This window comes from Cervus elaphus, chromosome 32, assembly GCF_910594005.1.
Source record: "Cervus elaphus chromosome 32, mCerEla1.1, whole genome shotgun sequence".
Classification (NCBI taxonomy): domain Eukaryota; kingdom Metazoa; phylum Chordata; class Mammalia; order Artiodactyla; family Cervidae; genus Cervus; species Cervus elaphus.
The window spans coordinates 34,979,225-35,005,589 of NC_057846.1; positions in this window are offsets into that span (position 1 = coordinate 34,979,225).

Sequence of the window (26,365 nt, forward strand, 5' to 3'; positions counted from 1 at the left end):
CCCACCAGGCTCCTCTGTCCACGGGATTTTCCAGGCAAGAATCCCAGAGTGGGGTTGCCATTTCCTACTTCAGGGGATCTTCCTCAACCAGGGGATCAAACCCATGTCCTGTCTCGCCTGCATTGGCAGGTGGATTCTTTACCACTTTGACATCTGAGCCCTAAAAATCTGTTACATTATAAATATCACTTGATAGGCAAACAGTTGCAAAGACAGATGTTTTGCATTCAGCATTGTTTATCCCCATAGTTCACAGCTCTCTGCATTCACCCCCTTTTAAATAATGCTGAATGGTTGTCGTAGAACAAGTTAGAGTTGGAAAAGACGGTAGTTCTGACACTTGATTAAAATTTTATGCATAAAGTCAACAAACGCCACTGCCATCTCTAATAAAACTAAAAGCGTATGCACACTTTCTTTAGCATAGGCTGAGATGGCTTATTTTACCTTTCTTTTCTGCACATTGACACTGTTGTAACTTTTGAGTGGTTTGGGAATGGCAAGAGCAAAGGAAAGAACAGCCAAATATGATTCAAGAGGCTCATCCAAATCCCATAAAGAAATGAAGCCTTTAGTATTGTAATGATTGTAAGAAGAATGCCAACAGTGAGTGTAGCTCTGAAGGGAACACCATTATCTTTAATTACCTGCTTAGTAGGAGAATATTTATTGTGGGGGGAAAGGGCATCAGTTAAAAGTTTATGTACTTGTTATAGATATGAGCAAATTAAATGCTTTTGGAAAGTCATTTTAGACTCTAAGGACTCCAGCAAAGATTGTTATTGATTGATTGTTTTTTGTTGTAACAAGCAAATTATTTTTATGGCGTATTTATGGTCTGTTAAGAAATCACAGATATTTATACCTCAGGAGTGGAAAGGACCTTAAAGCTATCTACTTTAGCAACTGAGTTGAAATGTGTTTTTATATCCTCGACATATCCTACGTAAACTAGGACTCACCAGACTACTTTTGGGGTCTGTCTCTCACCCTTTCTTCCTTCCTTTTTTCCTTCTTTTTTCTCTAACCCCATTTATATGTCTAGAATCATTTTTTATGAAATTTTTGTTGGGCTTAAAATATTTTTTTACTGCTGTAAAACATTCTAGAGGCTTACATCTGTAGCTTGTTTTGTGACATATATCAATGCATGTCTTTTATACTGAATCTTTGATTAGGAGCATACTTCAGTTCCTGATTTGGGAAGATCCCTTGGAGAAGGGAATGGCTACCCACTCCAGTATTCTTGCCTGGAGAATTCCATGGACAGGGGAGCCTGGTGGGCTACAGTTCATGGGGTTGCAAAGAGGTAGACACACTTGAGCTACTAACACACACACACACACACACATATACATACATACATATATACATACATACATACATAGATCTGACTAGAGCAGTGCTTCTTAACAGAAGTGGTGCACCATCCTAGGAGCTTTGTATATGTATCAGGATTTTATTTTATTTTCACAATGATTCACAGAAAGGAAGGATGCCTGATGCCTTGCAATGGACTAAACGATCTTGCCTAGGATTCAGCCTGCTTTTCATAAAATACATGGATTACCCACTAGATTTTCAGGTTAAGTGAGAAAACACTTTATATTTATCTGAGCCTAAAATTAATTTCCTTTTACTTGGAAACACAAGGAGGTTTTTGCCCACTTTTAACATACTCTTGAGTTTTCCAGAAGACAACTTGGGTAAATCAATAATATGTTACTTTGTCTTATTCAGAACTTTTATAAGAGACTCTCAACATTTCAGAAACATTTAGGAAAGTAAGACGCCCAAAGGTAACACTGCTTGTGGTATTTGAGTTAAGAATACAAGCAATCAATCTGCATGCAAGCTATAACTGTGGTATTACCTTATCCTAATAGGGTACAAGCTTGTTAGATCTTTTTCATTTTTTTCTTTTGGTGAAAACATTTAAGCTCTTGTTCTCTTTGAAAATGTTAATTACATAGTGTGAGTCACTCAGTCATGTCTGACTCTTTGTGACCCCATGGACTGCAGCCTGCCAGGCTCACATGTTATCAGCTGTGTGTGTGCACTCAGTCACATCCGAATCTTTGTGACCCTATGAACTGTAGCCCACCAGGCTCCTATGTCTGTGGAATTTTCCAGGCACAGGCACTGGAATGGGTTACCATTCCCTTTTCCAGGGGATCTTCCTGACCCAGGGATTGAACCCGCCTCTCTTATATCTCCTGGGTTGGCAGGCTGACTCTTTACCGCTGAGCAACCTGGGAAGCCCATTATTGGCCATAGTCATCATTAAACCCTCAGAGCTTATTCCCCTTATAAATGAAAGTTTGTACACTTTTACCAAACTCTTTCTGTTCCCCCCACTCACCATTCTCTGACAACCACTTTTTTTTTTTTTTTTTTTTTTTTACTGTTTCTGTGAATTTGCCTTTTTAAGAGATTCCACAGGTAAGTAATACCATGCAATAGTAGTTGGCTTTCTCTGGCAGCTTATTTCACTTAGCACAGTGTCCTCCATTGTTGCAAATGACGAGATTTCCTGCTTTCTGAAGACTGACTAGTATGCCACATTTTCTGTATCCATTTATTTGTGGATGAACCCTTCGATTATTTCTATATCTTAGCTATTATAAAAATGGTGCTGTGAACATAGGTGTATAGATATCTCTTTGAGATACTTTATTTATTTTGGATATGTACTCAGAAAGAGGACTGCTGCTGCTTCATATGGCAATTCTAGTTTTAATTTAATAGCTAATTTCTACAGAAGTAGAATGCAGTGATACAGGGATAGATTATACATGTTTCATGCAACTTACAATTTTCTCATCTAGGTGAACAAGCTAGTTCTTAGGTCATTCAGAGTTTGAATCAGATCTGGAGGAGGAAGAAAACATTTTAAGAGCTAACATAATTCATTATATAAATTTTTAGTATGTAGTTGCAATACGTCAGTCACTGTTTTAGAGGGAAAGAGGCAGAGAATATGGCTTTGTGAAGCTTACAGTAGATACTGGCCACCATTTTAGTCATTTTGGACTCTTCCTTTAAGGGCAGCATAGCTCATGTGGGAAGAACATGGGTTTGGAGGCATGCAGTCAGGGGTTAAAATTATAATTCTCCTTACCAGCTGTGTGATCATAGCATACAAATGGTACCCTCTGAGTTTCTGTTTATGCTAGTGAAGGAATGGATCCAGTAATACGTATCTCACAGGATTTTGTGACGGTTTTGTGAGAATCTGTATATAAAGCATCCAGTACACAGAGGGGTCCTCAATGAGGGTTCATCTCGTCTCCCCGTCTCAGTCTTCAGCAAAATAGACCATTGCAAATTAGTTATAAAGACTTTCATACTTAACCTTCTCCACAATGTCGTATGAGTCATAAATAACAAATATTTAAATAGTCACCTTGCCAAAGACAAAATCTCTTTGGTCATGTACATTTTTTAAGTAAGGTCTCACAGTCATTCCCAGAATTTCTTGCTTATTATTTTACTATGGCTAGCATGTCGTAATTACCTAATTATACAAAAGACATGAATGGCTCAAAGGAATAGTTCTGCTTGATTGCATAAATAATAATCTCTTTGAAATGTATGAATATAGATATAAATCAGTAGACTGGAACATACACATTTATCTATTTAGAACTAATCTGGGTTATCAAGTCTCAAAATTTATGTTGGTGATGGTAATGGGGCTTGAAAAGAGTTTCACATTCACATGCAAATATGGAAATTCATTTCTTCTTCAACATTCATTCATTCAACAAACATTTTAGAATTTCTATCCCCAAATCTGTGCATTTTAAAAATAGTTATCTATTAGATGTGTAGTGAATGAAAAAGCCAGAAAATAAATTTCTTTTGCAGATGTTGAGCTGCTTCAGAAGTCTTTATTGAAGAACAAGCAGAGTAGCCCAGTTAAGTAACTGTATTCCTTTGGAACTCAGGCAATAATTTATAATTCTTTTCAGTAAGTAGGAGAAGTTGGTTAATCTGAAATGAAATGTTCTTAGATCCTATTCAGCTTGTTAGAAGACATCAGAGACAGTTGTACCTAACATTCTTTTGTTTTGAAATCCTCATTTTCTATGACATAAATTCTATGATATAAAAGAATCCTATAATATTTAAAATAGATAATCAGCAAGGATGTACTGTATAGCACAGGAAACTCTGATCAATATTCTGTCATAACTTCAGTTGGAGAAGAATTTGGGAAAGATTAGATATATGTATTTTTATATATAATTGAGGCACTTTGCTGTATACCTGAATCTAACACAACATTGTTAATCACCTATACTCCAATATAAAATAAAAATTAAAAAACCTATTAGTCATCATGGGGAGAGACTTGCATATCTTTGTTTATGTGCTTCGCATTTATTTTTTACAGGATGGTATTTAAATAGAATTCTGATAGTTTTGTGATTCTGTAATTTCTTGAGTTGGCACTTACATTATTCTACTATGGGTATTTTTAATTTGTCTGTGTATCTTGTGTGCCCCATTGGCTTAAAGCCGCTTGAAAGCTGAATATCTGATTTTGCATATAGCGGTTGATTAGTAAATCTTTTGATAATAATTAGATATTGAAAAAAAATTAGCTCCTATTTTCTATTGGTGCCTGACTAATTTTTACATTTAGAAAGCAATAGCATAGCACCTCAGTTTTTTTCTTTGAAATATTAGAAATGCTTTACTGCAAATTTCTAGGGCATCATCTGTGGCTTGAGAATTTATTTATTTTGATGCCTCTTGTAAAATAAGCTTCAGTGTTTCGATCCACTTTGGGCCCTTGAAGGAGTTATACATAATGAAAGCTAGAACACAAAGACATCATGAAAAGCCCTCTTGAGGAATAAATGTGGTGTTGATAGTTCTTGAAATGTTCTAAATGAAGAGTCAATAACTGTTATTCATAGGAGAGCCACCCAGAGTGGGGACATACAGGTGGCAGGTCAGCCTGCTCTCTGAGCTGTGCTTCTTCCTCTGTTAAGATTGAACTCAAGCTTAAATTCCCTTAAGAGACTTTGGTTGGTCCCACTGTATAGCACAGGGAACTCTGCTCAGTGTTAAATGGCAGCCTGGATGGGAAGGGAGGTTGGGAGAGAATGGATACGTGTATATGTATGGCTTTGCTGTCCATCTGAAACAATCACAATATTAATCAATTATACTCCAGTATAAACAAAACAAAAACAAAACAAAACACTTTCGTTGACTTGCCGGCTCTCCCACCTCGAGGTTAGGGTGATGACTTTCTTTCTGCCGCCTCTTTCTGCCCTGACTTGCATGTTATCATCTCAGTTCAGTTCAGTTCAGTCGCTCAGTTGTGTCCAACTCTTTGCGACCCCATGGACTTTAGCACCCAGGCCTCCCTGTCCATTACCAACTCCTGGAGTTTACTCAAACTCATGTCCTTTGAGTTGGTGATGCCATCCAACCATCTCATCCTCTGTCGTCCCTTTCTCCTCCCACCTTCAATCTTTACCAGCATCAGGGTCTTTTCAAATGAGTCCGTTCTTCGCATCGGGTGGCCAAAGTGTCAGCATCAGTCCTTTCAATGAACACCCAGGACTGATCTCCTTTAGGATGGACTGGTTGGATCTCCTTGCTGTCCAAGGGACTCTCAAGAGTCTTCTCCAATACCACAGTTCAAAAGCATCAATTCTTCAGCCCTCAGCTTTCTTTATAGTCCAGCTTTCACATCCATACATGACTACTGGAAAAACCATAGCTTTGACTAGATGGACCTTTGTTGGCAAAGTAATATCTCTGCTTTTTAATGTGCTATCTAGGTTGGTCATAACTTTTCTTTGAAGGAGCAAGTGGTTTTTAATTTCTTGGCTGCAGTCATCATCTTCAGTGATTTTGGAGCCCCCCCAAAATAATGTCTCTCACCATTTCCATTGCTTTCCCATCTATTTGCCATGAAGTGGTGGGACCAGATGCCATGACCTTAGTTTTCTGAATGTTGAGTTTTAAGCCAACTTTTTCACTCTCCTCTTTCTCTTTCATCAAGAGGCTCTTCAGTTCTTTTTCTCCTTCTGCCATAAGGGTGGTGTCATCTGTGTATCTGAGGTGATTGTTATTTCTCCCGGCAATCTTGATTCCAGCTTATGCTTCATCCAGCTCAGCGTTTCTCATGATGTACTCTGCATATAAGTTAAATAAGCAGGGTGACAGTATACAGCTTTGACGTACTCCTTTCCTGATTTGGAACCAGTCTGTGCTCCATGTCCAGTTCTAACTGTTGCTTCCTGATCTGCATACAGATTTCTTAAGAGGCAGGTCAGGTGCTCTGGTATTCCATCTCTTGAAGAATTTTCCACAGTTTGTTGTGATCCACACAGTCAGAGGCCTTGGCATAGTCAATAAAACAGAAGTAGATATTTTTCTGGAACTATCTTGCTTTTTTGATGATCCAGTGGATGTTGGCAGTTTGATCTCTGGTTCCTCTCCCTTTTCTAAATCCAGCTTGAACATCTGGAAGTTCACGGTTCATGTACTGTTGAAGCCTGGCTTAGAGAATTTTGAGCATTACTTTGCTAGTGTGTGAGATGAGTACAGTTGTGTAGTTTGAACGTTCTTTGGCGTTGCCTTTCTTTAAGATTGGAATGAAAACTGCCCTTTTCCAGTCCTGTGGCCACTGCTGAGTTTTCCAAATTTGCTGGCATATTGAGTGCAGCACTTTCACAGCATCATCTTTTAGGATTTGAAATAGCTCAACTGGAATTCTGTCACCTCCACGAGCTTTGTTCATAGTGATGCTTCCTAAGGCCCACTTGACTTCACATTCCAGGATGTGCGGTTCTAGGTGATCACACCATTGTGATCACACCATGGTGGTTATCTGAGTCATGAAGATCTTTTTTGTCCAGTTCTTCTGTGTATTCTTGCCACCTCTTCTTAATATCTAATGCTTCTATTAGGCCCATACCATTTCTGTCCTTTATTGTGCCCATCTTTGCATGAAATGTTCCCTTGGTATCTCTAATTTTCCTGAAGAGATCTCTAGTCTTTCCCATTGTATTGTTTTCATCTAGTGACATGTGAAAGATGGATGAAAATATAGTGAACACTAAGCTTATCTGAAACGCCAGCCTATGGAGGTAGTCACATTCTTGTGTAACTTCCCTAGTCAGGGATTAATATTTATATCACTTTAGTTTCTTCTGTAATACGTGGATCAAACATTCTATTTAATCTCTGTTGCCTACCTTTAGAGTAATGTACTTGACTTTTTTTTTTTTTTTACATTGTCCTCAGAAAGTTAGTAACCATGCTGAAGAGACCCAACAAGAGAAAAGAGAACTGACAATGTGGCAGAAAAGGCTACGAGACTGTGTCCAACACAGAGGAGGGAAGAGGCTTTATGATGTATAATTTTAGAATACCTCTGGCTCTAAGAAGATGCCTATCAACTTATCAGTCTTATAACCCAGTGTTTGGAGGATATGGAGTTTTTCAGTGACCTGCTGCTGCTGCTAAGTCGCTTCAGTCGTGTCCGACTCTGTGTGACCCCATAGACGGCAGCCCACCAGGCTCCGCCGTCCCTGAGATTCTCCAGGCAAGAATACTGGAGGGTTGCCATTTCTGTCTCCATTTCAGTGACCTCGTCTCAAGTAAATAAGGAATAAATAAAATGAAATTATGTCCTTCTGGAATGTGTAGTCAGCGACTGAATTTGATGCTACCGATAGATGAAGACTCTTGCAGACAGTATAATTATTTTTTTAAATTGAAGTATAGTTAATTTACAATGGTGTGTTAAATTCAGGTGTATAGCAAATTGATTCAGTTATACATAGATGTGTGTTCATATATGCCTATTCTTTTTCAGAATCTTCTCCGTTATAGGTTGTTACAAGATAGTGAGTACAGTTCCCTGTGCAGCTGTGGTTGGTCTTTGTTCTTTTCCTATTTGATACGCAGTAGCAGCACAGTAGGATTTTGATAAGGTTTCAGTAAATCAGAATCTATAAAATGATGTGTTTTAAATAAGTGGCTTTAAAATCATTGGCTCTTAAAATATTTTTGGATGTTGCAGTAGTGATAGTTGCAGGAGTGACAGTGCTGTAAATGAAAACTAACTGGAGAATATGGTTGGGGTAAAAAAGATCTGAGATCTAGAAAGATACAGTCTCATTGTTTATAAAATATATTTTAGTTACAGGGAGATCATTATGTGGAAGATACATACAACCACTGTTGAAAGAAAAGATGCCCACTGCCTAATTTTAAGTTCCCTTGGAATTGATTTTGTTAGAGTTGACTAATAATTTCCTGCTAAGAATTGTCTGTTTATGTAAATAAAATGCCCAAAATTCATCATGAGAGAGAAGATGATGCCCCTAGATTCCATCCCTTACAGTGGTACTTGCCTAACATATATTTTTGGAATAGGTAAGGAGAGAAGTGCCAAGAGTAAGCAAGGAACACTTCTGCCGTCATTGTTCATAGTCGTTCATTCAGCAGGTTAACCAACCTAGTACCTTGGTATGTCCTGGACCTTTGCCCAATCCTGGGAAAAATGAAGAGGTTTTCTTATGCAATTATCCATCACAGTTTAAATGTATTGGACTAAATATAGGAACCATATTTTGGATATACCATTTTAGTATTGAATGTAGTTGAATTTTTTGAGGTGAAAACGTAGGATTAGTTGATTACAATTAGGGAGAAAGTCATATCTACCCAGCAAGCTGGTTTAGCTGAAGTTGGAGCATGTACTAATAGAGGTGTATGGAGAAATTGTACTTTATCGGAAGTACAAGAAATATAAAAACAGTTGTTTTGGTTAGTAAGTATGATTCTTGCTTGGGACGTGAGTAAGACTTATTTAGTGACTAAATGCATGACAAAGAGTAAACAATATTAAAATTATATTCCTCAGTAAGGCAGAATATTAAAAATTCATCCCTCTATTTATTAGTTCTTCATGTCCAGAGTTAATGGAACAGCTGTGCTAACCTTAATTTAGCATCACTTGGTGGCTACCAAAAATAATAGTGTGGAAGAATGATTTGAAGTTTTGTTTCTTGTGAAAGAAATATATTCTTATTATTAACAGTATGGAAATAGAAATGTAGAAGGAAGCAAATAATCACTCAATTCTGTCATCAGAGATAATTCATGTTCATGTTTTCATGTATTTCCCTTCAGCTTTAGTGCTTTGCCTCATTTTATATAGTTATCACTGTCTTTAGTATATACGAAATGGTGTACATCACTGATTGGAATGTATGCTCTGGATGACAGGTCATTAAACTTTGGAGAAGCAAATAAGAAATCTATCACCAAGCTTTCGGCAGTTCTACCTATCTGGCGAGGACAGTTAATAACCAGTATACTCAGATTGCAGTTGATTTTTCTTTCCATTGAACATTCCATGGAGATGTCATTTTGGTTCAGTGAATTACAAACCCTCCTTTTGGTTTTAGCGTTGTCTCTAATGGTTTTCTGTACAATTGTTTCCAACTCTTCTTGTCATGTTAATTACTCAGGGGACATGGCTATGTCTAGATCTTCTTGGGGTTAGTTAGATCAACTTAGGAAAACTTAATCAGTAAGCAGATTTCTTGAGATTTTCCCTGTCATTCTAGGACTCCTGTTAGTTTCTCCTGTTTCCTGTTATAGAAAAAGCTAAAAATTGTCATAGAGATGAATGAAGTAGCAGATGGTTTTCCTGTGATAGAGCCCAAGAATTCATGAGATAAGACTAGTAATGACACATTTATATTGGGAAAAATATACATCAAGATCATTTTAATTTTCAGTTATTATTTGGATTTCATTCTGTAGCTCTCTGACACAGATTTATGGGTGGTATGAATAGTCTTATAATGAAGATTGTTGCATTCTTAGATTAGAGCTACTCTAGTACTGATTTCACAGTGGAATTGTACTTGTAGAGAAGATCACTACCAAGATGTCAGTAAGGAGGAGATAGAGATGTTTGAGAGGAAACAAAGAGAGGTGCACAGAACTTGGAGCAGTCCCAAGATAGAACTTCAAAATGATTCAAGTATTAGAAAATATGATCTATGAGAAGAAGTTAGGTCTTTAGGGTCATTTTGCCTGGGGAAGGATGGCTGTGAGGCTCTTTAATGATGAGAGTCAAATACATGAGAGATTATTTTATGAAGGATGCAGACCAGCTGTTCTGAAACCCTACTGGGGATAGAAATAGATCTAAGTTACAATGTATGGGATTTAGATTAGATAAAGGAAGTATGTTCTGATAGTAAGAATTGTTAAATGTTGGAATATATTTCCTAAGTAGGTTATGAAATCATTGTGCTGAAATTATTTGTTACTTGTGTTTAGATATTAAAGAATAATGAAAATTTACACTTACATAAATGTTAATACATATATACATAAATATATATATATATACACACACACACATGATGTGTGTCTATATATACCCTTGACTTCGATAGGCTTGCTAACCTTATAATTCTACTATTTGGGGACTCACAATCATTGCCTATTTTTCATAGTGCTTTTCAATATTTCTTATTCTACATTGTTGAAAAACACAGTGTCTTGCCTTATGGATACTGTTCAGAAGCCTTAAGTATGTAGATAATATCCCAAACTACTGGATGATATTAGTAATGAATTTCACCTTTTATCAATATATAAAGATATTACAGTTTTGAAAGAGAAAAAGATAAACCTTCTTTCTCTACTCTGTGAACTAGGGCAGTGAGGAAGTTTAACATTTCCAATATTTTCTTTTGTTGACTGAAAAGAAAGTGAAGGCAGCAATGTGTTTCTGGGGAAGCAGTGATGCATTTCCTAACGCTGACAACTGTGAACTCTGAATTTGGAGGCTTCCAGGATTTTGAATTGCCTTTTCTCTTGAATAAGTCATTGTATTTTTTTTTTTCCTTCAGTTTTTCTCCTTAAGCAGAAAAAATAGACCATCTACCTTTCAAATATTTACAGTTTGCAAGTGGATAAACCTCCCCAATCTATTTTTTTCCCCATCAAAAGAAAAACAATCAGCAGCAATAATCTTTCATAAGATACATTTGGTACAAAGCCATTAGATGATCTGTGATCTTTTAGTGGCAGGTTTTGTATAGCCCCGTCATTAATATATCTGTTATTAGCATCTCTCTCCATCTGATAATTACTTTTAGACTAACATATTCATACTTCTTCTGATGAAAAACATTAAAATGTGAATACAGTGCATGAGGAAATGCGAAAGCTCTATGTTTACACAAAGAAGACTCATAAATATTGGTTTATCCCAGGGAAGTATCTTGTACTATTCCATTAGTATCACAGGGAAAGTTATACACTAAATATATTTTCATTAAAAGATGAAATGTTGATGTACAAAGTCTTACTCTAAGCAGCTACATTTTATAATAGAAACTGTGCTGAGAAGGATTTTACTTGATTCAGACCATCTCATTTTAAACATGAAGCCCATGCTAGAAAAGTGACATCATTTTCCATATATTACAAATCCAGTATTTTTTTTCTTAATGTCATCCAAAATTGATTAGAAGTTTCTTTTCTCCTTGCATATATGACTGCCACTTTTCTAAAAATTTTTGGCGGTGTATCCTTTTGTAAGACAACCTCATAAACAGACATCCTTAATTTGAAAATAAATGAGAAGAGCTTTCAAGGTCATTTGTGGACTGAGGTAAACTTGTGTTTCCTCTCCCTTCACAAATCCCATTTGAAACGGCAGTGAGGATACTTAATAGAGAATATGTTTCCGAGGAGAATGAGGAGGCCACTGGTAAAAGCTGGAGGAGCCGAGATGGGCTCTGAGTTCAGGTCAGCAGGTACAGAGAGCAGCAAAGGTAAGAAGCAAAAAAAACACAAAAAAACATTGAGGTCACTGGTTGCAAATCTGAAGAATGGCTCAGGCTTGCTTTCTCTAAATGCATGCATATAACTAGTTGTAGCATTTACCAGCAGAAAGAAAGCAGTGCAAGTCTTCAAAGGAATTCAGATGATCTGAGACTATCAATTTACCTTTCCAAAGGTCTTGAAAGGACAGGCTATAGCTTGGGGAAAGAAACTTGCAAACCACCAAGGACTAGTATCTTAAGCCTTAATAATAGCAAAAAAAAAAATCTGTTTTGAAAATGGGTAAAAGACATGAAGGACTAGATTACCAAGGAGGATATATGGATGGCAAAAAGCACAAGAAAAGGCGTTAAAATTGTTAGTTATTGGGGAAATGCAAATTAAAACCACAATGAGGTATCACTATACATATATCAGAGTGCATTAAATTAAAAAAAATAGTGATAGTACTATATGCTGTCAAAATATGGAAAAATTGGGTTACTAATACATTGTCGCTGCTGCTAAGTCACTTCAGTCATGTCCAACTCTTTGTGACCCGATAGACGCAGGCTCCCCCATCCCTGGGATTCTCCAGGCAAGAACACTGGAGTGGGTTGCCATTTCCTTCTCCAATGCATGAAAGTGAAAAGTGAAAGTGAAGTCACTCAGTCGTGTTCAACTCTTAGCGACCCCGTGGACCGCAGCCCACCAGGCTCCTCCGTCCATGGGGTTTTCCAGGCAAGAGTTCTGGAGTGGGGTGCCATTGCCTTCTCTGTTAGTGGGCATGGAAATGGTAAAGCCACTCTAGAAAAGTTTGAAAAGGTGAAAGTTGCTCAGTCGTGTCCGGCTCTTTGCGACCCCATGGACTATACAGTCTATGGAGTTCTCTAGGCCAGAATACTGGAGTGGGTAGCCTTTCCCTTCTCCAGGGGATCTTCCCGACCGGGAAATTGAACTGGGGTCTCTTGCATTGCAGATGGATTCTTTACCAACTGGGCTATCAGGGAAGCCAGCCTAGAAAAATTTGGTAACTTCACGATAAACAAAATTTGCAACTACCATCTGCCCCAGCAATTGCATTCCTAGACATTTATCCTAGAGAAATGAAAACTTGTGTTGATACAAAAGTGTACACAAATGTTCCGTAGCAGCTTTGTTTGCGATAGCCTCAAACTAGAGCAGCTATGTCCTCCAAGGGGTGAAGGTAAAGCACGTCATGACACATCCACACCAGTGCCATACTACTCAACACTAAAAAGTTCTTAACTGCGTGTTAACAGCCTGGATGAACTTCCAACAAATTATTCTAAATGGGACGGGTCAATCCCAAAAGCTTATGTAATATATGATGCTACTTATATAATATTTTAAAACAATGAAATTAAAGACATGGAGAATAGATGACTGGTTGCCCTCCCAGTGGGAGGGAGGTGATCATGATTATAAAAGTGTAACATGAGGGATGCTTGTGATGATGGAGTGACTATATCAATATCAATTTCCTGGATGTGTTACTTTTTTTGCACTAGTTTGCACTACAGGTGCAAGACTGTTCTGTAGTTTTGTAAGATGTTTCCATTGGGACAACTGGATTCTGTGTTTGTACATGTGTGTGTGTGTGTTTGTACATTCTGTGTTTCTGTGTTTTACATGGGTTCTGTGTTTGTTCTTACAACTACCTATGAATCGACGATTATTTCAAAATGAAAAGTTTAATTTAACAAAATGGTACTGCTTCATTTCATCATTTGATCAGGCTGCTTTTAGCTTAAATAACAATTCAGAACAATCTACATAATGAATCAGTCAACTGCTTATAACTCTCGATTGTCTATCTTGTCTTCTCTTCCGGTTTTGTTTGGATTTTGTTTTAGTGGCCTCTTAAAAAAGTAATATTCAAGTAGGCCTGGATTGCTTTTAACAGTTTAGGGTAACTTAGAATGTCTATGGGTATTTTGATATCTACATACATGAGAAAATAGTATGAAACTCTTGCATCTGAGTAATTTATAGGGAAAGTAGTTAATGTATAAGTTAATCAGTGTTCTGGCCAAATTATTTGTTGAATCGAGATTCAGAACAGGCTAAAGTTAACATTAGAAAAGCCCACCACTGTGTTACAAACTTAATGGTTTTTCTGTTTCTCTCTGGTTGTTGGCTAATTCCCCTTTATTATTCTCTTATTTTGCTGTGTATCATGTTGGCTATTTAATTACTGACTCCCTGGCAGGTGTATGTATACAGACAGTGTTAAGAAGTGAACTTTTAATAAATCTTGCAGTTTGTCATTGTCTCCCTAGTGAACACAAGTACAAGAAAAATAAGAGTTTCCCTTAATGTATTCATCCAGTGATTGTGATTTCAACCAAATCCCCAGAAAGAATTTTGTCCAGGAATGTTTTTGAAATTGAAAAATACATATAATTTATCTCAAATGTATGAAGACAGTTACTTTTTGAGTAAAATAGAATGTGTGGGATTATCACTACTAGTTTTCAAAATGTAGTTTGAAAGTATAACTTTTGGAATAATCTTATGCTGAATAAAGAATATAAGGGAAAAATCCATCATAGAAAAGAAAGCTCAGAAAGAGATTCTTCTCTGTATGAGAATCTGTGTGTAATATGCTATATTAATTTATACATTATCTGATAAAACATGTTTTGATAAATATTAATGATATAAATAGATTTTATTACATGCTATTACATAGTAGAAGACAATTATTAAATAAAAGATATTAGACTAATTGGATAGCTGTAAACTTGGGCCATTTGTTGTACTTAACAGCAAAACAGATCTTGTATGAATTTAAAGGTTAAATGCAAAAGAAGAAAAATCCCTAACAGTAAAAGATATCTGGAAGTAAGTATAAATATTTTCCATATAAAAGATTGAAGCAAATCTTTCAAAGCATTACAGGGAAAATGTAAAGGGAAATATTGAAAGATTTTGCTATATAAACACTAAACTTTGTTAAAAATTACTAGAATAGTAAATGTTTATATTAGTGATAGGTGACATATGATGATTAATATTCATTTATCTTATAAATAATGTAATAACATGATAGTATAAATAAGAACAAAAAAGTGAATGTCTTAAGATGAAGACCTTACATAGATAATTAAAAGACACCTTACATAGATGATTAATAAAATAATATTTAATCACAAAATAAATTTTGAAACACTAAACCACTGATTAATGCAAGAAATGCAAACTAAAATAAAAGTATTTTAGAATGACTATTTTTTAAAGACTCATATTTGACCTGTGAAGAATGATTTATTTAATATGTGGCTTATAGGAATATGAAACCTTTTTGAACAACATTTTGAAATATGTACTTTACAGTGTGGATAGTATTTATTCCCTTTATTGAAATCAGAAATGCATATAAAAACATACTAGGCAGTTTATTTCAGCAATATTTATAGTGGTGCCAAGTTCTAACCTACCTACCCAATAGTAAGAATATTACTATTATGTTAATTCCTGAGATGAAGTACCATGCAGTGATTCCAAAACAGATGTTCAAAATTTAAGTGTCTGTTACAGATGAATGGATCAAGAAAACTATGTACACACAGACAGACACATTTAGGAATATTATTCAGCCTTAAAAAGGAAGAAAGTCCTGTCATTTGTGACAACACAGATGAACCTAGAGGCCAGTACTCTTAAGTGCAATAAACCAGACAGAGGAAGACACATACTGCATGGTACTCCTTACAAGTGGAATATAAAAAAATTAAACTTTTAAAAATAGAGAGTGGAAAAGTGGTTTCCAGGGGCTTGGGATGGGATAAATTGGGAGAGGTTGGTAATAAGGTACAGAATTTCAGTTATAAGATGAATAAAATCTGAGGATCTAATGTATAAAATGATAACTATAGTGGATAACATTGTGTGTATAATTGAAGTAGGCTAAGAAAAGACCCTGATGCTGGGAAGGATTGAAGGCAGAAGGAGAAGGGGATGAGAGAGGATGAGATGGTTGGATGGCATCACTGGCTCGATGGATATGAGTTTGAGCAAGCTCTAGGCATTGGGTGATGGACAGGGAAGCCTGGTGTGCTGCAGTCCATGTGGTCGCAAAGAGTTGGACACGACTGAGCAGCTGAACTGAACTGGAGAGAGTAGAACTGGAATGTTCTCTTCGACCACCCCCCCCAACCCCAAAATGGTAAAATAGGTTTCCAAAAACTATTTAGTGCTTAGGGAAAAAGCTAAAATTATGCTGAGTGAAAGAATCAGGCAAATGAGTATAATTATTTTTGACAGATATTGACAGATTCCATTATAGATAAATATAAAAGAAGAAAAACAGATAATATAATAATATGATCTCAATCTAATTTATCCTTGCATATGAAACAAAAAAGACTTGAGGCATTGCAACAAAATATTAAAGGCTTTGTGGTAATACTGCATCAACTGTTTAGAAAGTTTTTTTGAATCCAAAAACTTTATTATTTATATACATATATATTTTTCTTTCTGACCCACTTCACTCTGTATGACAGTCCCTAGGTCCATCTGTGTGTCTTCAAATGGCACAATTTCATTTATTTTTATGGCTGAGTAATATTCCATTGGATATTTGTTGGTGGACATTTAAGTTGCTTCCATGTCCTGGCTATGATAAATAGTGGTGTGATGAACATTGGGGTGCATGTATCGTTTGAAATTATGTTTAGTTTTTCCTTTCAGGCTATATGCCCAGGAGTGGGATTGCTGGGTCATGTGATAGTTATACATTTAGTATTTTAAGGAACCTCCATACTGTTGTCTATAGTGGCTGAACCAGTTTACCTCCCCACCAACATTGTAGGAGAGTTTCCTTTCCCTCACACAGTCTCCAGCATTTATTGCTTGTAGATTTTTTGATGATGGCCATTCTGACCAGTGTGAGGTGATACTTCGTGGTAGTTTTGATTTGCATTTCTCTAATAGTGATGTTAAGCATCTTTTCATGTATTTATTGACCATTGGTATGTCTTCTTTGGAGAGATGTCTATTTAGGTCTTCTGTGCGTTTTTTTGATTAGGTTGTTTGTTTTTTTGATATTGAGCTGCATGAGCTGCAAACAACGGTTTATGCACAAAGAAATTAATCACAACATTCATAATAATGGGTGAAAATTAAATGTTCATCAATAGAGACATGTTTATATTATCACATACTCTTGGTAGAGTTCTATGCAGGCATGATAATCATATCTTTCAAAGAGTTTTTGTTTTAACAATATGGAAAAGTACTTATGGCAAAATGCTAAGTGATGAAACAATATAAATATATGTCAAAAAGCTTCAGGGAAATACAGTAAATTGTTAGCAACCATTACCACTAAGTGAGGGAATCATACTTGTGATTTTTTTCTCAGCACTTTTCTGACTATTCCAGTTTATTATAAGCATCTAACCTTTGTGATCAGAAAAAAGCCTCTAAAAATATGTTTATACATAAAGCACCAGAAGTGTTTATAAATTTATTTAGCTAAAACAGTTAATAAAACCATAATGTTATTCAAGTGATATCTCAGCTTTGTCCTGATCTATTATACTTGGCACTGCCGGGATTTGGCATCATTAACTATAGCAAGTAAAATAACAGTAAAGTATTTATACAAAGGAAGAAAGGAGAGATTGAGGTCCTCTGTTAGTAGGAGGTAGTCTGACAGACTCTGATATGTTTTGTGCACTGTATCTGTATTTTCATTTGCATTGATTTTTTCAAGGGTTTTATGGCTAAAACTAGGTCCCCAAAGAAGTCAAGGGTTTTTTTTGTATTACCCTCAACTTGGCCGGAGGCAGAATGTCTGCAATTACTCCTTCTACTTTTAACTGACTTTGAATCCTGTCCTTTTTGGCTTGAACGCCTGGCTTTCAGCCAGGAGAAGGCAAAAAACTCTATCTGTTGGTTTTCAAATGTCATTTCCCCTTTGGCTTTGTTGATGGTAAAATTCTGTTTTTGCATCTGAAATTGGAAACTCTTCTAATCCTGGAGTCTGAATGTAATTCACTGGATGCTTTCTCTTATCTGTGTCTAGGATCTGCAGTTAGTCTGCTGTTTATTTACATCCAGGTGCAAAACCTGTAGACTTTTACCTTTAGTGCAGGCCAGATTTTGTTCCTAGCTCTGCTTGTGTTATCATTAGGTGTCAGTTGTTAATTACATCCACAGAGGAAATGGGGCCAGAGGCAGAAGGATCTGGGTTTTCTCTTCAGTTCTGAGCACCTGACCCTCAGATATTTCTTCCTTCTGTTGATGTTTGGTAGGGTCTGACTTTGGATTTGTCAAGGCTTGTTTGGCATAGAAAGAAAGAATGAAGTAATGCCATTGCATCAATATGGATAGACCTAGAGATTGTCATACTGAGTGAAGTAAGTCAGACAGAGAAGGAGAACTATCTTATGATATTCCTTATATGTGTAATCTTAAAAAGAAATGGTACAAATGAGCTTATTTACAAAACAGAAACAGACTACAGACTTAGAGAAAGAACTTATGGTTTATGAGGGGTGGGAGAAGGATGAGGGGAAGGGATAGGTAGAGAGTTTGGGATTGACATGTATACACTACTATATTTAAAATGGATAACCAACAAGGACCTACTATATAGCACAGGGAACTCTGTGCAATGTTATGTGGCAGCTTGGATGAGAGGGGAGTTTGGAGGAGATTGGATACATGTATATGTATGGCTGAGCCCCTTTGATATTCACCTGAATCTATCAAAACATTGTTAATCAGCTGTTGTTTAGTCACTGAGTCATATCTGACTCTTGCGACCCCATGGACTGTAGCCCACCAGGCTCCTCTGTCCATGGGGTTTTTCAATCAAGAATACTATAGTGAGTTGCCATTTCTTTCTCCAGAGGATCATCCTGGCCCAGGGATCAAACCTGTGTCTCCTGCATGGGCAGGCAAATTCTTTACCACTGAGCCATCAAGGAAGCCCATTAATCAGCCAAACTCCAAAAGTTAAAAATATTTCTAATATGCCTCCACCCTAGCAATTTGAATACCTTTTATATATTAATACTTGTTTGGCACTTCCTCCACAGAAACAGTAAAGAGTTAAGTTATATGATTTACAAGACTGCCTTGCAATGCATACTACCATACAATGCATCGTATTAATACCTATTGATTCTTTAAACTTCACAGTGACTTTGACATGCCTGTTCCATTTAATTCTCACAACTCTTTTTGGAGTGGGTTTTTGCCCATCCTCCGCATGAGAAAACTGAAGATCAGTAAAACTGGATGGTTTTTCCCAGGGTACCCAGTTAGCAATCGCTAGCTCCTGTCTTTCCACCTCCAGCATTCACATGCTGGAGGACAGCTGTTTTTGAATGAGGCTGAAGTACGGAATTAATCATGGTGGGATCCATTTTAAGAATATCATTGATGCTTTGATCAAACTTTTTTTTTTTTTTTTCTTTCTGGGCCAGGGCGAGGCCTCTCCGGCTCCTGCGCCAGGTGGAGGCTCGGGTCTTGGCCCTCGGGTCTGCCCGCCTCGGCGCGCTCCCTCCCCACGGGACCCGCTCGGAGAAGCGAGCCGGACCGCCGTGGGAAGTTGGCCCGGGCCGCGCGGAAGCCCGGTGGGCTAGGCCCCCGATCAAACTTCTTTAATAAGATTTTTTATTTTTTCTGTCATTATATATGTGTGACACCCATTTTCTGTGCAGAAATTTTCAGGGAAAAGAAATATAAGTTCTGTAAAAGAACCTGGCATTCAGACCTCAATAAGAGGGTTATTTTGAGACATTAGTCAGCCGTCTTCTGAGATGGCAAAGAAAAGTAGTGTTCCTTACCTCAATACCTTGTCTCTCAGAGTTATTGCCTATTGTATGGTGAGCAGAGCGATCTTGGACTCGATAACATTTCTTGTCTGAAATGTTATCTTCCTCATTTACTTGTTGAGCTCCTCCTTTTGTGGTCCTCACACATTACTATACATCAGAATCACCTGGAAGGTTTGTTAAACCATAGATGACTGGCTCTGCATCCCAGGTTTCTGATTCAATAGGTCTGGGACTCTCAAAGTTGTATTTCTAACCAATGCACAAGTGATCCTGAGGCTGCTGGACTGACACTGCTCTTTCATAAACAATGTATTAGTGTAGGTATTAAAGTATTAATACCTACTGATTCTCTAGGCACAAACAAAAGTGATGTGTAAGTTCTTTTGTGACTACAGATATAATTCATTGTGTCTTTCTCTATACATTCATGCTTTTATTTGTTACACCACATTTTGGGGTAACAATTAGTGAATGTCTTCCCTACTTAACTGTCTTACTTAAAAAGGTCAAGACTTATTCTCCTTGTTTAGATCCTTATGGTCTAATACGATATTCAGTAGCTGCTGAAATTCACTAAGAATTTGAATGACTATATAATGTGCCTGGAAATATTTGTTCATTTTAAGTTACTTGTACAGGATAAATTTTTTGCTTCACTGGTTTTCCTTTATATTGTGGCTTTTCTCCCCAGTCAAACTTTTCTTTCTTTAGGACAACTGCAATGGAAAAACTTTTTTTTTTTCCAGAATAACTACTATGTGCCAGGTATTGTGCTTTACATATGTTTTAGTTTATCATTCTTTGATTAATTCCCATGGCATAACTGTTATATTCCCATTTTAAAGATCAATTGAGGCTCAAAAAGATGAAGTGATTTTGTGAATATCATATAACTGAAAAGTGGTACAAAATAAGGTTTGAATTATTTTCTTCTGTAAAATCTGTTCCAATCTGTTGCCTCCAGAGTTAATTCTTATTTCTCTAATGGCATGTTAACATGATAGGTTAGTAGTATGTCTTCAGATAAAATAAAAGATGACCTTCAAGTTAGCATTATTAGTGATGCTCTGAAACCAAAACTGGGGTCCAGCTGCTTGCCACTCAAAAAGCCAGTGAAGACACCAGGTTGGTAGAAAGGAGAGTTTGCTTTATTTTGGATGCTGGCAACCATTGGGGATGGTGGATACCTGTTCAAAGACCAATTCCTTCCCAGCTGACAATCAGTGGGCAAGAGCTTTTATAGGCTGAGGAAAAGGGCTACATGAAGAAATAGCATGGTCAGTTCTGACAATCATCTTGAAATTGGTCATTGATAAGTACAATTAATCTTCAGTTCGGGGGTCAGTTTGTTTCCATTTCTAGAGGTCATTTCTTGGCATTGTGGCAGCTGATGTCATGGCTATGGTCTGGTCATCATGTAGTTAATTTCTACCTGATGGGAGTTTCAGTATCTATAAGATAGTTCACAGGATATGGCTCAGAACATTACTTATGGCCCTCGAGGAAGGACTCTTAAGTTCCTGACTGTACTGAATGACTCCATTATTATTATTTGGTTTCCTTTGACTATTTTTCTTTGTTTCTGTATTTTCTCACTTCTCCGATATAACTTACTCTTTGGCTAACGTTTCTCCACAGACAAAAGGCAGGTGGAGGACATGGAGGGCAGGCTTCCCACCCATGGGGTCTTGCTGTGCCTCAGTTCCTCTTTCCTTTTGTTTATTGCACACAGATCCAGTTCCAACTTTCAGTTCTTGTTTATTTCTACCCTGTCTCTCCTGTCTCTGTAGATCATTGAAGAAGTAGCTCCAAATGCTTTGCTTCTACAACTTACCAAAACTTACTTCAGTTGACTGCATTTGTAGTTTATTTTCTTCATTAATCAAATTGAAGAATTAAGCTAGAAGATGTTAAAACTGAGGACTCACTGGTAATCTCTAGTAAGTGATTTTGTTCTCTGGAGCTGAGGGGAAAACAATTCATTTTCACAGGTACTCAAGCTTAATAGTTTATTTTTTGAATCTTTTGATTTATGTATGTATTTCAGTATCATAATATCACTTTTATTTTTACCTTGCAAGTCTTTTTCTTTCCAAGAAAATTAAATTCTCTTGGGAATAATTGGATTTTTTTTTTCCACCATGAGTTATAAGATAGATATATTTTAGAAGGTCAAATATCTATTCTTTATTTCATTTATTATTGAAATAATCCTCTACTGAGGAATAGCAACAGATGAGCACTTTTAAGTAAAGAACAAAATTGACCTGAAGTGACCAATTCATTTCATTAATAATTCACTAAGTGTAAATTTCATATTTCTTATCATTTACTGATTTGAAGCTGAGAACCATTGTATTATATCAAGGAGTTGGCCCAGACTTTTAATTTAGTATCCTTTATCTATCCATTTGTTTAAAGCACTTTGAAGAAAAAATATAATTTAAAAGGCAAAAAATATATATTTCTTTCTTCATATTGTACTGTTGGGTGTTTTTGTTTGGTACTGATGAATGGATTTTATATTAACAGAGGAAGATGAATATGGGAATCCTTTTTCATTTATATTGATTTAATTCCTATCTATCTATGGGGTAATCTTAGTGTTTAATGCATTTGTTAATTCTGCAATTGGGAAAAAAAAATTATTGAAGAGTGGTACCTGGGACTCTTCATCTTGTTTATTGGGCCACTGGCTGAATTGGAATGCCAGAGATTTATTACTAGATTTACTCTGTACTTCCATTGTGCACACCTTTGGCTATGCCTGGCTGTGTTCATTTGTAAAATTTTCCAAGCTTAAATTTGAGTTACAGAAGAAAACAAAGTCCATCATAATTTTTAGCCCATTTAAAAAAAAAAGTACTCAACAAACTTCAGCTTCATACTTTGAAAACAGATGCCATTGTTTTAAGATTATTACCCTAGGGCCAGTGGTGAATTGATCCACGAAGAATAAAAGAAAAACAGTTACGAGAGTGAGGGATGGGCTGAATTGGGTATCTCTTGTTTATTTTTTTCTAAATCTTGGTCTGTAATCTCTACTGGATCTTTGAGATCAAGTATGCTAGGCACTTCATAAATGCTTGTTGTTTATACACATTGTGTGTATCATTGTTTTGCTATGTGTTTCAGATGTATAAAAGTAAATTTGCAGTGGCAAATATAAATACAGACCCTGTGAGAAGGTAATTAAAAATGTGGCTTGATGAAAGAGAGGGTAAAATTAGAAGTGAGGAACAAACCAGTTTGTTAGTATTGCCTCTACATAGTCCATTATGTGAGAGTAATTAAGTCAATTAACACTAATGTTGACCTTTCATCCGTAGGCAGTGAGTGGCTACCCCACACAAAAGTGAGGTGAATTGCTTTGTCTGTAAAGCCTGAAAACAATCCAAGGGAGCAAGACAAGAAAAAAAAAAAACAAAACCATAAAATATATTGGAATCAACTGTTTGGTTGATTCCAATATATTTTATATTTTCCCAGTATATTGGAATCAACCATATGGTCACCCATGAGAGCCCAAGAATTAAAATCACTATATTATAAGCTTAAGGGTTTTATTATACATTTTTACTTTAATCTTCTAGTATAGGCTTCAAAGATAGCTTCCTACTAAGACACTTACAAATAGATACCTGTAAAAAATCAGAGAACCTACAGACACCAGTCATCCTTTTATTTGTCATGAACTCTAGAACAGAGTTTTTATCAGCTATGATCAAATAAGTTGGACAGATCATATAACAAGTTAGAACTTGCCAATTTTTTTTTAATAGAAGAAACAGATGTCATCTTCTGTTGTAAACTACATCCTGACCATATCCCACCCCGACTACTCATAGCATATATAAACTCCCACTCCACCCCCCTTCCCCTCTCAAGCAAGCCAAACTACCAGGCTGTGTATTTTTAATCACTTTCTGTAGCAATCAAGAATTTGCCATCAGCGAAACCATTTCACTGCTTCTTATCTTTCGATGCCTGTTCTTGTTAAACAGATTTTAGATAAGAGCAACTGGCGGTAAGTGCCCTTCCTGAAACTAGAGGTCAAAATTGTTGCTATTGAAGCCCTAGGTAAATGATTCTGGAAAGCATTTGAAATCTTAGTCCTATTCAAATTCCAAATACAGTTTTTTCCTGCCCACCCCCCCCCCCCCCAGAAATTTCCATGTTTTTAGAAATAACTTGTGATTAAAAATATTTCAATGCTATACAAAAATCTAGAAATTTAGAAGGGTGGAGACATATACATGTAGATAATATGTAACTGATTCACTTTGCTGCACAGCGAAAATTAGCACAACATTGTAAATCAGCTATACTCCATTAAAAATTAAAAAAAATTAGAACAAATGTCTCTAATAGGAAAAGAGAAGGAAAACGCCTTTGAGTTTTTGGAGTTGTGAAAGGACTACACATATAATGGAGAAAGTTAAGACTCATTATACGGTAATATTTGCAAAAGCAAATGATGATATATATCTATCCGTGTGACCTCAGAGGGACTTCAGATAGCTTCTTCCTGATTCTAAATGTTAAGTCAGCTTTAGACTATTGCTGAGGAAAGCTGTTTCTGAAGACGCTTTTTTTTATGACACTGTTTTAATATTACATGAAATTGTGTTTGTGTGACTTAGAATGTGAAAAAGGAAAAGTAGTGAACGGAGAATGAAAAGTAGCTTGACAAAAGCATCTGGTCTCGGGGTCCTGCATAGGAAGTAGAAAAAGGATGTTGACTGGGTTAATCAGACTTTGCCCTTTTTGAAACTGCCTTGTCTCACCTCAGCATCCCATGGACAGAGGAGCCTGGCAGGCTACAGTCCATAGTGTCTCACAGAGTCGGACACGCCTGAAGCGACTTAGCGTGCATGCAGGCCGTCTTCCATCAAAGGCCACACATCCTTTTGAACAGGTGCTTTTAACCATTTTATTCAATAACCTCAGTGCCTCTTTAGATTCTGAATGATCCACGTTCGCATAAAATGAGTGAATATCAGACCTGGCAGATGAGGTATTCATCTTGCTGAGGTGATGGTAGCTTTTCAAAAGATTGGGTGACCTGTTTTAAGTGAAATATATGTGGCTGAACAAAGTTCCATGAAGATTCTGTCTATTTTCTTCTCAATATCAGTTCCTGATTCTTGTCATAATTCTTGCTGCTGTTGTTCATTGCTAAATTTTGCCCAACTCTTTGCGACCCCATGAACTGCAGCACGCCAGGCTTCCCTGTCCTTCACTTTCTCCTAGAGTTTGCTCAAACTCATGTCCATTGAGTCAGTGATGCCACCTAACCATCTATCTTTGCTCTCTTCTCCTTTTGCCTGCCTTCTTTCCCAGCATCAGGGTCTTTTCCAGTGAGTTGGCTCTTTCCATCAGGTGGCCCAAGTATTGAAGCTTCAGCATCAGTCCTTCCAATGAATATTCAGGGTTGATTTCCTATAGGACTGACTGGTTTGATCTCCTTACAGTCCAAGGGACTCTCAAGAGTCTTCTCTAGCACCACAGTTCAAAAGCACCAATTCTTTGGTGCTCAGCCTTATGGCCCAGCTCTCACATCTGTACATGACTACTGGAAAAACCATAGCTATGACTATATGGACATTTGTTGGCAAAATGATGTCTCTGCTTTTCAATATGCTATCTAGTTTTGTCATAGCCTTCCAAGGAGCAAACATCTTTTAAATTCATGGCTTTTAATTTCATGTTTTTTAAAAAAAATTCATGTATTTTTATTAATATCATGGATGAATCGCAAACTGGAATCAAGAGTCATAATTCTTAGATTTTCAGAATTTTTATGTTTCTAAAATGAATTTTTCATTTCTGTGTCAGTGACAGTTCCATAAGGATGTCACGATCTGTTGTCATCTTCCGTCTCCTATTCCATGAAGTACAACCACTTCCCTCCTTCCAGCTCCGAGTTGAAGGCATTTAGAATGATGCAGTTACAATTATAGAAGTGAAGTGAAGTGAAAGTCACTCAGTCATGTCTGACACTTTGTGACCCCATGGACTATAGAGTCCGTGGGATTCTCCAGGCCAGAATACTGGAGTGGGTAGCCTTTCTTCCCAACCCACGGATCAAAGCCAGGTCTCCCACATTGCAGGTGGGTTCTTTACCAGCTGAGCCACAAGGGAAGCTCAAGAATACTGGAGAGGGTAGCTTATCCCTTCTCCAGGAGATCTTCCTGACTCACAATTATGGAAGATGCTGATAATTACTTAGTGATGCATGGGTTGTATTCAGAACCGTACTAATTAATGTATATGACTACATAAAGTGGGGGAAGGACTTGACTATCCTTCTACCAGGATGTGGAGAATTTACTTAAGGAGGGAAATTAAATCAGAAGATAGAGAAACAAATAGAAGATATAACTTCTGTGACACTGAAGTAGAAAGAGAAAAAAAAAAAACTGTTCAGACAGAACAAGCTCTCAGTCTAGTCAACGCTACCTTTAGTAGGAAGTGGGACTTAAAAACGGGAGGATCTAGGAATAAGGAGGGTCTTTCCAAAAGTGAATCTGGATGGATCCTGGGAGAACTTAACATGATGAGGTTAGTTCATTACCTGAGATTTTTTTTGATTCTTGGTTTTTGTGAAATGGAATATTTCTTGCTGTATCAGTAAACAGGGCTGTCACAGCCATCCTTGATTCCAGCCCTCCTAATGGAAATATCTGAGTCCAGAGGACGTCCAGGAAAAC